Source organism: Artemia franciscana, chromosome 9 (genome assembly GCF_032884065.1).
Source record: "Artemia franciscana chromosome 9, ASM3288406v1, whole genome shotgun sequence".
Lineage (NCBI taxonomy): Eukaryota > Metazoa > Arthropoda > Branchiopoda > Anostraca > Artemiidae > Artemia > Artemia franciscana.
Window position 1 is genome coordinate 3,704,845 of NC_088871.1, and position 15,472 is coordinate 3,720,316.

General features: G+C 35.5%; 1 protein-coding gene across 3 annotated transcripts in view; it reads left to right on the plus strand.

Moving 5' to 3' along the window:
* Positions 1 to 12,001: 12,001 nt before the first annotated feature.
* LOC136030903 (serine/threonine-protein kinase DCLK1-like) overlaps positions 12,002 to 15,472 on the plus strand; it is a 109,905-nt gene continuing 106,434 nt past the window's right edge. For all 3 annotated transcript variants that reach the window (XM_065709998.1, XM_065709995.1, XM_065709999.1), the window contains exon 1: positions 12,002 to 12,133. The gene's annotated coding sequence lies outside the window, so the exon portion shown is untranslated. The remainder of the gene's footprint in view (positions 12,134 to 15,472) is intronic.

The following is a 15,472-nucleotide window of genomic DNA, read 5'->3' on the forward strand; positions in this document are numbered from 1 at the left end:
TCCCTAACTGTAAAAGTATAAAACCTACTGCGCTATTGGCGCTTCACTAAAAACAAATAATATTACATATATTTTCTTACGTACTTGTTATAACATTGAAAATAAACATTACAGTAAAATTGAATTTTGTACTGATGAGCTTTCAGCAATTGATATCATTATGCATCAAATATTCAGTTTAATTTATTATTTCTTTCCAATACTGTTCAAGACAAATATAGTTTCAGCGCAAACAAGTGTGGCTACTGCCCCCTTCCCTAAATGTAAAAGTCTAAATTCTACTGCGTTATTGACACTTCACTGAAAGTGATTGCATTACAAATATTTTTTCTAGTTATTACAGCATTGAAAATTAAAAGAAAAATTGAAGTGGTACAAGATCTTGAACTGATGGGCTTTCAACAATTAATATCATTATATATCAAATCTTCAGTTTAATTTTATTAGTTCTTTCCAAGGCTCTTCAAGACACATATATTTTTTAGTAAAACACCAATGACGCAGAAGGCTTTAGACATTTACAGTTAAGGTAGGAGGAAGTACCCAAACTCTTGTTTCGCATGAAACAAGGAAAAGAAATGATGCAATAAATGAAAAATAAAATCAAATAGGTTACAAAAACGAGGATTTTGCCAGCCAGTAGCAAAATATGAAAATGAAAAACAAGCAAATATTTCGAAAATGACCAAGTCACCCTCAGTGCTCAGTAAAAACAAAAACAAAATCTAACCTTTTGATGTGAACTCTACAAGAAGAGAAAAGATACTGAATCAAAACAAACCAGCCAAAAATAAATGAATTATCCAATTGGATTGGACAATTAGTCTTTGCTTTGCAACAGATTTTGCCTGTCTGCAACCTCGATGTGCATTAGATATGCGGACAGGTTGTCTTAAATTTGACTGGGCGAAAATATTGATTGAGTCTTAATATTAAGTTGTTACAAATTGGGCTTAAGGAAATATCTTCTGTATCTCTATTTATAGCAAAATTTCTTTTCCTATTCGCCTCTCTAAAAGATTGCGGTAGGTCATTTACAGTAGATATTAAAGTTGTCTCTTAAAAAAGAACCAAATGATCTGGGTCTTAAAAAATATGGAGTTCTAAAGCATAATCAAAATCGTCATTTTTATTTTCAAATCTCAAGGACTTATCTATTGAAGTTTCGTATCCAACAGTGCTGTCACTTACTTGAAGTACTTTTACTTGAAGTACTACTTAAGTAAAAATTTCCATTACTTGTACTTGTACTTAAGTAAAAACTCTAGGGTGTACTTATTACTTGATACTTAAGTAAGATTACGAAATACTTATTACCTAAGATACTTTTAATGTACTTGGTTTTTAAAATACTTTACCCTTGACACGAAAATTTTGTGTGTGTGTTTTTTGCAATGTACAAGAAAACACCACCTTTAGATTTAGAGCACTCTCAGATACAGCTTTTGTGTGTCTGTGCTTTGGCAATGTACAAGAAACATCATCCTTTAGATTTAGAGTAAACTCAGATATAGCTCAATGCCCTATTTTTGAATATGAAATAAGGTATTTGTTTTTGACGAAAAAAAATTATAATATGATAAACACTTGGTTTATTTTTTTTTGTTTAAAAGTTATATAACAAAGAAAATTGAAATTATTTTACAGTTCACTGGTCAACAATGAGCTAAAATCCCTTGTTTTGTGCTAAATGTTGCATACTGTAGTCCACTTGGGCTTATATTTCTGACATTAGTGTTTAAGTTTTGTCATCTCGTCAACTGAACCAGATTTCTACCATTTCATCATCTTCAGGACCATATTATTGGTAAAACTACTGAAGCTATGAATCTTTGCCCATCTAAATGTTGTCTGCAATAAACAAATCTAGGCAATCCTAGCTGGATCCAATACAGTGGTATTTTGTCAAATTCGTTCCAGCAAATTCAGGTATTCAGACGAATCTGACTTCAGATTTGTCACTCCATTCATAAGTTATAGGCCCTACTAAATTAAAGGAAAACTCAACTTTCTTAAGACTTGAAACCTTCTCCCCCTCGCCCTATTTGAGATAGGGTTTGTGATACCAGAACTTGATATGAGCCCATATCTTAGGCATCTTTGGTCGAGTTTTCATTCGGATCCGTTACTCCATTTGCAAGTTATACCAAACTAAACTGAAAACTTAAATTTTTCAGGAATTGAAACCCACTCCCCTTTGTTAAATTTGAGCTAGGGTCTTTATCTAAAAACTTGATATGTGTCATGGTCTTAGGCCTTTTTGGTTCAATTTTCATTTAGATCCATCACTCCAGTCGCAAGTTACTCTGAATTAAACGAAAAACTGTTTTTAGCAGGTAAAGCCCTCTCCCCCCTGTTTTATTTGAGCTAGGGTCTTCCTCTTTCAATTTGATGTGTCTCATGATCCTTGGCACCAAATCTGGTCATCAAAATTGTCATCCAAATCCAAGCAGCTCCCCCTATACGTGATTACATAGACGGACGGACAGACAGACAGACGGACGGATGGATTTTGCAACGTCTTAGGTAGCCATGTTGGCTAATTGGATCCAAAAAAAGGAAAACAATGGCAAATCATCATCACCTATTTGGATAGTGGAAAATATCTATCAAGATATGTTTTGGAGATCTGTCTGTCTGTCCGCCCGTCTGTGCAATCGAGTATAGCGGGAGTACCGCCAGTCAGATTTCTATTGAAATTGAACTATTTGGATTTAAAATTGAGATTAATTAGGGTGATAGGGCTTTAAGTGTTAAAAAATTTTAGTTTTTTATTTATTTCACTATGACTTGCATATGGAGATGAATTTCAATGAAAATTGAATAAAGATGCCTAAGAGTATGGTATGCATTTAGTTCTGGGATGGAGACCAAAGCTTAATCAAAAGTTGAGTTTTTCATTTAATTCAGTGTAGCTTGCGAGAGATTGATGGATGTCAGTGAAGCTTTTGGTTTAATTTAGTATAACTTGCGAATGGAGCAACATTTCCAAATGAAAGCTAGACCAAAGATGACTAGGATCAGGGTTCATATCGGATCAATAAGAAATATAATAATGATCCTATATAGAAATCATATAGAATCAGGGCTCGGATAGTTTTCCTTCAGTTTAGTAGGGCCTGTAACTACTTCCACCCATGGCTTGCCCAAAGCCTGGAAATACTCTTTTCCAAAATAAGTCATACTGAAGCCAACCTTCAACCAAATATTCCATTCCAAGAGAAAAATTACTTTGTATGGCACTTGCTATTTACCAAGTGACATACAGTGATCGCAAATTCTGTAGGTCTGTCGGTCTGTCAGTCCCAGTCTTGCTAGTTTAGGCGCTTATAAGCTAGGACGATGAAATTTGGCAGGCGTATCAGGGACCAGACCAGATTAAATTTGAAATAGTTGTTTCCCCGATTCGACCATCTGGGGGGGGAGTGGGAGGAAGGTTAATTTGGAAAAATTAGATCGGATCTTAATTAAATTTGATATTTAGGGGGATATCATGTCTCAGAGCTCTTTCTTTAAATTCCGACCGGATCAGTTGACATTGGAGGGGGAAACCTAAAATCTTGGAATATGCTTAAAGTTGAGGGATCGGGATGAAACTTAGTGGGAAAAATAAGCACAAGTCCTAGATACGTGATTGACATAAACAGAACGAATTTACTCCCTTTTGGGGAGTTGGGGGAAGGGTAAATTCTAAAAAAAAGAAAATATGAGGTATTTTTAACTTACGAAGGAGTGATCGGATCTTGAATTTCATCGGATGAAATTTCATATTAGACGGATCTTGTAACTCAGATCTCGTGTTTGAAATCCCGACCGGATCCAGTGTCATTGGGAGGATTAGGGGGGGGGACTGCAAATCTTGGAAAACGCTTAGAGTGGAGTGATCAGGATGAAACTTGGTGGGAAGAATAAGCAGAAGTCCAAGATACTTTGATTAACATAACCGAAATTAATTCGCTCTCTTTTGGGGGAGTTGGAGGGGTGTTAATTCGGAAAAATTACAAAAATTGAGGTGTTTTTAACTTAAGAGCGGATGACCGTTCGTGAGGTATTTTGAATTTGATAATAAGAAGGAACTCATGTCTCAGATCTCTTATTTTAAACCCCAACAGTTCTGGTGACATTGGGTGAGAGTTGGAGGGGGAAACCGGAAATCTTGGAAAACGTTTAGAGTGGAGAGATCGGGATGAAACTTGGTGGGTAGAATAAGCAAATGTCGTAGATACGTGATTGACGAAACCGGACTGGATCCACTATCTTTGAGGTAGTTAGGGGGGTCCAGTGCTTTGGGGAGTTCGGTACTTCTGGACGTGCTAGGACAATGAAAATTGGTAGGCGTGTCAGGGACCTGCACAAATTGACTTGATAAAGTTGATTTCCCCGATTCAACCATCTGGGGGGCTGAAGGGAGAGGAAAAATTAGATTAATGAGGTATTTTTAACTTGTGAGTGGATGATCGGATCTTAATGAATTTAAATATTTAAAAGGAACTTGTGTCTCAGTGCTCTTATATCAAATACCGACCAACAATAAGCCTCTGATTTTTCTTTTAAATTAATCTATTGATTCTTACAATTTTGCTAGAGCTCATGTCATATTAACTCTTCGCTCTTACGACCTCGTCACAAGTGCTATATGAGCTCTTAGCTCTTGTTTTATTCCTTCTTTCACAGAAGATTTTCGACTTTGTCTCATGGTTTTTGCCACTTCATGGTGTGAAAACTGCTGCTAGAAATAGATAGGTTGCAACTTCTGCCGTATTGTCTTCTAGTATATTTAAATGTGTGCTTGCATCGTGCCTGCGTCCCCTTAAAAGTTCTGTTTCTTATGATAATATTGGTTTGTCTTCTGTTGCTTATGCAGGCGACGTTCTTCTTGTTGCCCGGACTCGCCGTGGATTGCTTTCCAATTTTACTATATTAATCAATGAGCTATCTAATTGGACTGTCAGTTAATGCGTGTAAATTCGAGTTTATTTGTTTTAACAGCCCTTATGCGGTCGCTCCATTCGTTGCTGGGACTGCAATTCTGACATGTTCTTCTTTAGTTAATTGGCTTGGTCTGTGTTTCGGCCCAACACTTTCCACTACCTTTTCGCCCCTAGTGAATCAAGCCGTGAAAAACCTACGCAGCGCTTACGGAAAAATATCCCCAAGCAAAAGCCGTTACAACGGCAACGGTCTGTGCATGATTTATAACGCTCATTGCGCCCCTGTGCTTTTGTTTTTATCAGGCATGGCTCATCTGTTTCGTAAGAAAAATCCCCATATTCTACATGCGGCTTATTTCAGATATTGCAAAATCCTCATCCGGCTTCCTAGATGGCACCAAAACAGAAAAATACTTGCTCGATTTGATTTAATAGATATGTCTTCTTGGATTCGGTCTTCCAGTGATGATTTATGTAAAAAGACTATCTACTTTATTCACTTTTACAACCCTCTGCAGCCTTTTTACCTTATTGATACTGGTTAATTAGTCCATGTTGTCTTTTGTTAGTTTGAATTTTTTTTTTGTTTATCGTTTTTGTTTTTGTTTATTTATAATACTCCATACTTTGTGTTTTTTATAACTTTTTCGGATAATAAAGTTCATTTATCGATTCATTCATTCATTCTGCAGTTTGACCAGCCGTATGGAATGCGTGTGAATTAACGGGCTTGCTGCAGGCCCGTGATTTTATAATATATGTTTGTAGGAAGTTTTACCGACCATCTGAATTGACTACACACCATGCGACTTGCTTGAGTGAAAACCAGCCAAGGATATAAATGCCATACATTTTCATAGGGTGTCTGAAATTTAACTTGAAAACTTGAGGCAGTTTCCTTGTAAAGGTGCCAAGGGCGAGACATGCCATCAATTTGTTTTTCATTTTTGATTATTGGGCTTTAATTTCTCTTATTAAAAAAATGACTCACTTGGCTCCTTACTTTTAAATTTGAGTTTTTTTGTTGCGAAGGTTTTTACTTATTGAATCAGAGAATGAACTACTTTATTACCTTTTATCTGTTTTAAAGCCAATCCAAAGTTTATTTTTCTATTTTCAATATTTTTTCCACCATACCGACATGTTTCAGGATAACCCTGTATTTTTTCAACCGTGCCAGATTTGACTGAACACTAATCGCCAGAAGTTCAACTCTATGTGTACTGTATTAATCCTGTCATGTGATCTATCTGATCCAATCAGAAGTTTTTTGACTGCACTTAATTGTTTTGATAGTCTTTTTCTTTCAAGCCGTTGTGTTGAAAATTGGTTCAGATTATTTTTTGGACTTCGTTGGGTATCTATCAGCCAAACAAGGGAAAGAAATATTTTCAATATATTTTTTATCATTCTCAAATGTTTCAGAATAACCCTGTATTTTTTCAAACGTGCCAGATTTGATTGAACACTAATCGCTAGAAGTTTAACTCTGTCTGCACTGTGTTAATCCTGTCATGTGATATGTCTTATCCAATCAAGAGTTTTTTGACTGCACTTAAACATTTTGATAGTCTTTTCCTTCCAAGCCGTTGTGTTGAAAATTGGTTAAGATTATTTTCTTGGACTTCATTGGGTGTGTACCAGCCGAACAAGGGAAACGGTTAAAAACGATAAAACGGAAATTCTGGTTCTTGAATAAGATTTCCAAGAGAGGAAGGACAGGGGACATTTTATAGGCAAGGGAAGGGGCTAAGAAGCCTTCAGAATGGCTTTAAAAAAAAGGTAGCACGGGCTTTATATCAGAAATATATATATATATATATATATATATATATAGAATAAATACTTGAAGTAGTACTTGAAGTATTACTTAAGTACAATTTTGGCAAGTACTTGATATTTGATACTTAAGAAAGAATTTGGAAGGTACTTATTACTTGATATTTAAGTAAAAAAACAATGAGTACTTAATACTTGATACTTAAGTTAAACTTTGGAGTACTTGTTGCAGCACTGGTATCCAAGCAATCGTTCCCCGAGTTGTTGGTGGGTCCTACCAATAATAAAACTTCCCACATGAACATGGGACTCTGTAGACATCACTAATTAATACAAGGTCAGTTTTATCCTTTCCGAGTTAAAAAAAATTTCAACTTTTTTCATCTTTGAGAAAAACAGAGAGATTATGTTTTTTTTTTTTAATTTTCAAGTTTATCACTTAGTTTCGAGGTCTATGGTATTGTGGCGAAAGCTTTGTTTTCAATTACCGTAGTAACTGAATCAAGGGGGACAGGCTCCTTATTTTCCTGTTTATATTTTTTTATCGTCTATCTATGATATTTTCAGTAAGGTTAATTTGGTAGCCATTGCAGAATAGAATATCTTTAACATAATTTAATTCAGATTTTACATGATTATGTGAACAGATTTTTATAACTCTGTCTACCAAAGAGATTATTACCCTCTTTTTACAGAAGGGGGGTTATTTGATGAGAAATGTAGATTCCGTTCATTATGGGTTGGCTTTCTATATATAGAAAGCTCAAGGCTAGGAGTATTTTTTATAATTGAAACATCCAAGAAAGGGAGCTTTTCTGCATCTTTTAGTTCTGTTGTTAGTTGAATACTCGAATCAAAAGTGTTCAAATGTGCCAAAAACACTTTAAGAGAGTCCTGTCCATTTTCCCAAACAAACAAAATATCATCGACGAACCGAATCCACAGAGAGTGTTTCAAGGGGAAACTGTTCAAAGCAGATTGTTCTATGAAATCCATGTAAAAATTTGCCAAATAAGGGGACAAAATAGTGCCCATCGGTAGACCCATAATGTGAGAGAGAAATTTTTCTCGGAACTTAAAATACGAAGGGAACTTGTTGCAAAGAGAACAAGCGTCATTATTGTCTCAATTTCCAAGGTTTTGTAATCTGACCAAGCAGAACTTTCATCTAATTTTCTTTGTAAGACCTTTTCACATTTTTGGACGTCACATGAAGTGTACATGGAAACTAAATCAAAACTAGAAGATAGTTCTCTCTGTTATACTTTGATGTTTTAACTTGTCAGCAAGATCTACGGAATTTTTGTATAAGATTTCTGTGTACCTAAAAGACAATTTAATGTCTACGTTAATCGCCTAGCGTAGATGGCAATACCTTGGGCACGTGATCCGTATGAAAGAAGGCAGATCCTAGAGTGGCAACCCCAGGGAACTCGCAGGAGAGGTCGACCCAAGAACACGCTGCGTCGCACCTACCAACGGGATTTGTCGAACATCCACACGACGATCCAGCCCCAGTGGGAAGATGTTCAGGCAGCGGCGCACATGCGGGATGACTGGCGGCTCTTTGTGGATGCCCTGGGTGCCTCTGGCGGCACAGGAGGATCTAAGGTCTAAGGTAAGGTACCTAAAAGAGACTTGGAAACGGTGGCTAAGGTCTTTCCTACATTTGTAGCCGGAAAACTGTAAAATACTACGATAGAACGTAATGGAACATCTTCCTTATGGATTTTAGGTAGACCATCAAATGTTTGGGTTGAGCAACCTTTGGGGTAGAATTGTCTGCCCTTTGAGGGGTAATTAGTCTATTGTCTTTTTAAATTTCTGATTCTTTTCTCAAGTACTGTGTTTATTTATCTGTAGGATCAGTTTTTATTTCTATGTAAGTGTTCTTATCCATTAAAAGGGCATTTACTTTACTTTCATAATCTGTGGAATTCATAATCACAACTGTGTTTCCTTTGTCCACTGTTGCAATTACTGTCTTCTTATCTCTTTTAAGTTTTGGAGGATTTTAATTTCTTCATTTGGTTGAGTTGAAAGCGATAAAGACGGCTTAAAATAAAGAATACTCCTTACGATTTCTCCTCTGAGTAGGTCTGGATTTTCAATTTCACCATGAGAGATAAAAATACCGGACTCTACTCACGTAATAATTTTTCATATATGTACGTGTGTCTGATCCATTGCAAATTTCGGTCCTGTTGATAGAATGCTTAGCTCCTTAGATGTGAAAACTTTGGAGGATAGACTTTCCAAACGAGGGCCAGGACAAAGTCAAGGAAGGAAAATCCGTGTTTGATGAGAATGTTAAATTCCATTTTGAAAGTTTTTCCGATAAGTGAGTTTTCACTAAATGGAAAACGTGTCGAAAAGACCTTTGTGAAAAAATCTGAGATGGATAAAGTTTGATATAGTAAAGATTTTGAAATTAAATATTTTGTTACTAAGGAGGTGTCTTTTGAGTCTATGGTCTATTAAAATATATGTTAAAGTTTCGAAACTCATTCTCTGAAAAAACAAACCTTTTGATTGTGTGCCTAAGTATAGATTGAAACGTAAAGAGGGAGTCAGAATTCGATTTCTTTTGCACGTTTCTAAAAAGTTGAACTGACAAATAAGATTTGAATGTTTTTTAACTCAGTATAGAAAATTTAGAAATATTGGTCAAATGTTCCCCTTAAGCTTGACGCAAGTATATTCTGAGACCACACTGGCTATGCATGACGTATGAAACAAGGAAAGAAAGGATATGATACATGAAAAGTAAATCAAATTGGTGAGAAAAACTGATTTTGTGATCCAATAGCAAAATATGAAAACGAAAAACAAGCAAATATTTCGACAAGGACTTCCGCCAAGTCATCCTGAGTGCTCAGTAAAAACAAAAAAACAAAACAAAATCTAATCTCATGAAGTGAATCCTAAAAGAAGATAAAAGATACTTAGTCAAAACGAACCAGCCAGAAATAAATGAAAGGTAATTCACCAACTGGATTGGACAAGTATTCATTATCATTATCTTTTCTTTTTCAGAAACATTCATTATCTTTTTTCTGTTTTTATAGTTCACTTCACAAGGTTAGATTTTGTTTTTGTTGAATTTTGACCAATCAGATTCATGTTCAAAGAGTTTACAAACTTATCAATGACTAAGTTAAGTATCTGAACGAAACCCTTGGGATAAGTATCGTTCTTATTTGTAGGTCTTCTTGGGGCCTCTGTCTTCTTAAAAGCATGAATGTTTCTTCTAGATGCCTTGCAGTCTTCAATTAGACGAAGAAGGGCGTTCAAAGGGAATTCGAAAGAGCCTTCGAAGAGATCAAGCCATCAAAGCTGTGACCAAAGCCATCGAAGCTACTAAGGCTGTGTCTTAGTCAGAATTTCTTTTTTGGAGGTTCAAATTTTCGACGAGTTCGACATTTAATACTCTATCAAGTTAGGTGATTCTGACGATTCGGTGCATAAAATTAACTTCAAATCGAACAAATCAATAAACGTCATCTAAATTAAGCGACTAACTTTCATATGAATACATTATGATAGGGGTGACCAAAATCTGTAAAATCTGTGTCTTAAGTCATTGGTTTCAATCTTTCGTTCGGTTTATTGGCTAAAAGACTCTAGAATTAGGGCTTACAAGGGTTGGGCTACCTATTTATGTCCTCTGAGTGGTTGGTGTCGCTGGTGATCAAAATACCAAGATAAGGGAACAGGTCAGCCCACTGAGTACTACCCCAATTACTTAAGTCTTTCTTAATTGTATTCAATCATTTTGTTGAGCATATAAACATTATGGATGCATAAACAAAAATACTATGGGAGTATTACAAAAGAGCTGATTGTTTTGAGGATGTTTTTGGCTATGGCTTGTAGATCATCAGATGTATCGGGGAATTTGCCAATGTCTTCGTTGTAGGTTAACTTGTTGGTCAGATCCCCTTCCCTTTTTCTTTGGGTCGTAAGTTTTTCTGAAAGGGAGGGGACTACTGCAAGGAAAAGGTTAAAAAGCCTTAGAAGCAACCTTGAAGGACTTTTGCGGGCGTATAGAAGTTTTAGTGATGCCCTCACTAGTCGTTACGCGATTCTTAACTTTAGAGTACATATCTTTGATAAGTTGACTAGATTTCCTGGGATTTCATGATAAAGGATAGCATTCCACAAGCAATATCTCTAGATAATGGCAAATACAGGTTTCAAGCCATTAAATAGCTGATACAATCCACAGTTACATTCCCAATATTTCTTGTTTTTCACACTGTGAAAATCTGGTCAAAAGCTGGCCGTACAGGCCGGAAATCAGTTTAGTAGTCCTGGATGACCGAGGATGCCAAAGCTAGGATCCGTTAGAATTTAATACTACTATGGAAGTTGGGAGTCTGGCTTCTTAGCCACAGGAACAATCCTTTGGAAAAGCTCCATAAATGGCTCAAATTGGACTTTCAATAGTTCAGCTGTGTTTGCGTCTATCTCATACCAAAAAGAAAGTGGGCTAAAGTCTGTGAATGTAACAGAAAACAGATTAGATGCGTTAGGGTTTAGAAGGATGTCAGAGTTTAGCCTGATAGATTACCCCTTGCAAGCCTCAATTCTAGAGTCATTTCGTCAATAAACCGTACGAAGGATCTAAACCTGTGACTTTAGACACATATTTTAGAGATTTTGGTCACTTTATCGCAATCTATTCATATGAAACTTAGACCCTAAATAGGGGATGGCGTGTATCGTTTGCTACGATTTGAAATTAAATATACGCACCGAATCGCAAGAATCACCTAACTCAATAGAGTATCAAATATCGAACTCCTTGAAAATATGAAGCTCCAACAAAAATATTGACTAAGACCCAGCTTCAGCAGCTTCGATGGCTCGGTTACGTCCGACGGGTGAGTCAGTCCACGTCTCGAGAAAATTCTCTTCGAAGGCTCAGTTTATGGTTGGTACCGTCAAGGTTGTACCCAAATAGGGGGTAGGGTAAAATCGTGTGTCAGCCCTTGTTCGTCAAAATGAAGACTGCAAGGCATTCAGAAGACACATTCATGCTTTTACGAAAAAAGAAGCCCCAAGAAGACCTTCAAAGACGAGCGATACTTAACTCAAGGTTTCGTTCAGACACTTGACTTAGTCATGGATAAATTTGTGAAGTTTTCCTATCGGGTTCTGATTGGTCGAAAGTTCAAAAGATTTTCAACACCAGAACTCCTTGCGATACGAGCCCAAAGAGTATTGGTAACCCCCATGCTCTTTGATACGAGCCCAACGTTGGATCACTGCCTAATGTGTATCGAAGATGAAACCCGTCTTTAGACCGGTCAAACCGTTTTCCTCTTTAGATTTGTTTGATGTGCACCCAAGATAAACCATTTCACTGGGTGGGAATAGCCAATTTTACCTTTACGGTTCATTGGATTGACACATTAGAGGTAAAACTGATAATTTTTCACTGTATTTGCTTGCATAGCCTAGAATTATGTATGACTATAACAGAAATCTAGACATCAGCCTATAGGCTAGGCCTGTGGTAGGACCTACAATTGTAGCTTAAGCAAATTGTGTCTTTTTGATAAAATTGCTATGTCTTTTCCAGTTGCAAGATCCAGTATTTGGTGACATTCTAGTAGAGCAGCTTTTTTGAAGGATACACTATGACAAATTAGTAGGCCTACCTTTGCTATGATGCTGTGTCTGGAAATAATAGGCTATTTGCCACTCTGAGAATGCACCCCACTCCATTAATGATCCTAGATATAGCTCTTGGGGTAAATATCTGGTGCTGGTTAAGTTGTTGGCTTCTTGAGAAGGAAAAAAGCAAATCATCAGCATAAGCCATATACAAAACATCTGAAAAATCAGATAGATACACAGAGGGTATTTTTGCAAGCACACCAGAAATAAAAAAATTTAAGAATTTTACCATTTTTAAAAGTATGGCTGACAAGATGCCACCTTGTCTTATACCTCTTTTAACTTTAAATAGTAGGCTAGTAGTGGATGAAGATTTCAAATTACCTATATTACAAGAAACAGTAATGGACCAGTATGAAGAACAATCAGCAGGAGGTTTCCCCCTTTTTATATTGAACTTACAGTGTTACATAGAAAACTCCTGTGTAGGCCTAACTCTTTTTTTTTCAAATTAATTTACTGAGAAACAGGCACCAGGTAAATTCATTGAGCATATAGCTTATTTTGGCTATAGACTATATTTTTACATTAGGATGTGTAGGGTTTTGTTCATGTTTGACAATCCATCCTCAGTCCTGATTGTCTTTTATAGGCTAGCCCTAGGCTATTTAAAAATTAACTGAAAAGTTATGTAATTCTTGCTTTATAGTATGCAGCAAGTATCAATAAATTGCATATCCATGTTTTCCTCATTTTTATCAAATTTTGGATCAGTTTTCATGAATTATTATGTATTTTTTTTTTCATAGCCTATATGAGACCATTGGGGTGGGGCTGGGAGTGAGTTATCACAAATACTAGCAAAATCAGAACAGTAAACAATCTAAAAGTGTCTTTTTTTGTTGGGTAAATATATCACAGTTCATATTATTGACTTGCCAATAAAGTGAACATACCACTTGATGCCTTTTTTATGCTCTTTATAAATGTAATAATTGCTTCTATTGTAAATTCAAATTTAAGCACTTTTTGAGCTCTTAAAAATGATGATTTTTCAATTAAAGTATGCATTATTGATAATTTTTGAGAAAATAATACTATGTTTTCTCAGTGCTGTTTTCTTGGTTGTTTTTGGCAAAATAGTACTACATTTTCTCAGTGCTAAAATTATTTATAGTAAGGTTAGGTTAAAAAGTCCTTAAATTTGAATTTGCAATAGAAGCGATTATTCTATTCATAAAGAGCATAAAAAAGGTATCAACTGGTATGTTAACTTTATTAGTAAGTCAAAAATATGAACTGTGATGTGTTTACCTTTTGTTGTTGCCTAGCATGTCTCCTTCTGAAAAGCCACTATCCTAGTCCTTTCCAATAATACTGTAGTACCTTTATATCCCTTATTTTATCCTCTCTTCAGCATAATAGTCATACCCTTACAGTGTCCCCCCACTGATGGAGCCACATAGGCTTGTAGCCTTAATACCATCTTTCTTTGTTGTTGCTTATATTGTCAGATCTTTCTTACAATAGGTATTGACTGTGTAGACCCAAAGATATCAGTTTAGTCTAAGTAATAGAAAGAACATTGGATAAAAAGATATTATTTTAAATGAGTGAAAAATGTGATTAATGTAATGGAAGGAAATATGATTTATCCAACTGCATGAGTTGGAACTGTGTATTTCCTATATGATGAAACACATTTATCCAACTGCTCTTGATTCTTTTGTAATCAGGTAATGATTTTGACTGGTCAATAATACAGAAGTTCTAACAAAGAAATATGTGGCACAACAAAATAAAAAACTATGGAGAAATTTATCAGTTAGGTATATATTTATGGGATCACTAGCAAGGGGAGGGGCACATTTTCAGAGTTGCAAATATTTTATTTGAAAAGATTTTTAATTATGGGATCAACTGGTGCTACTATTTTGTTATTTTAATGTTTCCATCAGAACAGCTGCTCTTTTGCACTGTTACCTGGAATTCTTGGGTCTTATTTTTATTAAATTTTGATTGAAAAAAAAATCCAGTAAATTATGCAAAAATCCATATGGGCTTTTTTTCTGGTTTCTGGTTGGTTTTTGGGTTAAATTTAGATATGCTTCTAGTAGTTTATTAGTTCAAATATGAGATACCATTTGAAGTTCTTTTCAACACTCTTTCTTCACATACTAATTGCTATCATTACTATTTCTTTTGTGAACCCTGAAGGGTCTTTAAAATAGGCTATATGGCAACTTTTTCAAAACATGCAACTTTTCAATGGTAAAGTCCTAGATAAGGGTTTCATTGCTACCTTTAAAAGTAGTTGATTTATCTCTCCAAATAGTACTAACCTTTAACAATATTTGTGTTGTAAAAGTAAAAACTTTAGAAGTAGATCCACAGCTCAAATGAGGCACAATGGAATTGTTTTGAGCCTTGAATCTTTGCTCAGTCCTGATTGAGGCTATTAAGTTTTAAGATTTAAAAAACCAGGCCATTTCTTGAATTTAGAAAAAAAAGCCTAGATTTGGCATAAAATCCTGTAAAAAACAGAGGAATTCTGATTCAAAACCTCATGCTAAAGAAAAGAAGGTGAAAAACAAAATTTGAGGTGAAACATTTCCATCAGAATTTGAATATGTACAGGTGTGTCTTCTATGTAGTTTTTCAAGCCATAGAAATTTAGAAGTTGTAGAGATGGGGGCTTGACAACAATTTTGATCAACAACAATAATTTCTATCAGTAATATTTGACTCTATACCCCACTCTCCAAAAGAGCACTGGTCTTTGATGTGCTGGGATAGCTTTCATCATATTTAATATGAACTTTTGGGAGATATTTCTACAACCAAGGGAAATTGTTTGAGTCTCACACCTTTGCTGTGTCCTGATTTATTGGCACTTAAAGAATTTTTAAAAATCTGCCTCACATTTGAGACTTTTAGGGGGTGTTTCCTCCTATTCTCCAAAACAAGGCAAATTTTCTCAGGCTCGTAACTTTTGATGAGTAAGACTAAATTTAATGAAATTTATATATATTTAAAATCAGCATAAAAATCTGATATTCTTGATCTATCTATTAGTATCAAAATTCTGTTTTTTAGAGTTTTGTTTACTATTGAGCTGGGTTGCTCTGTATTACAGT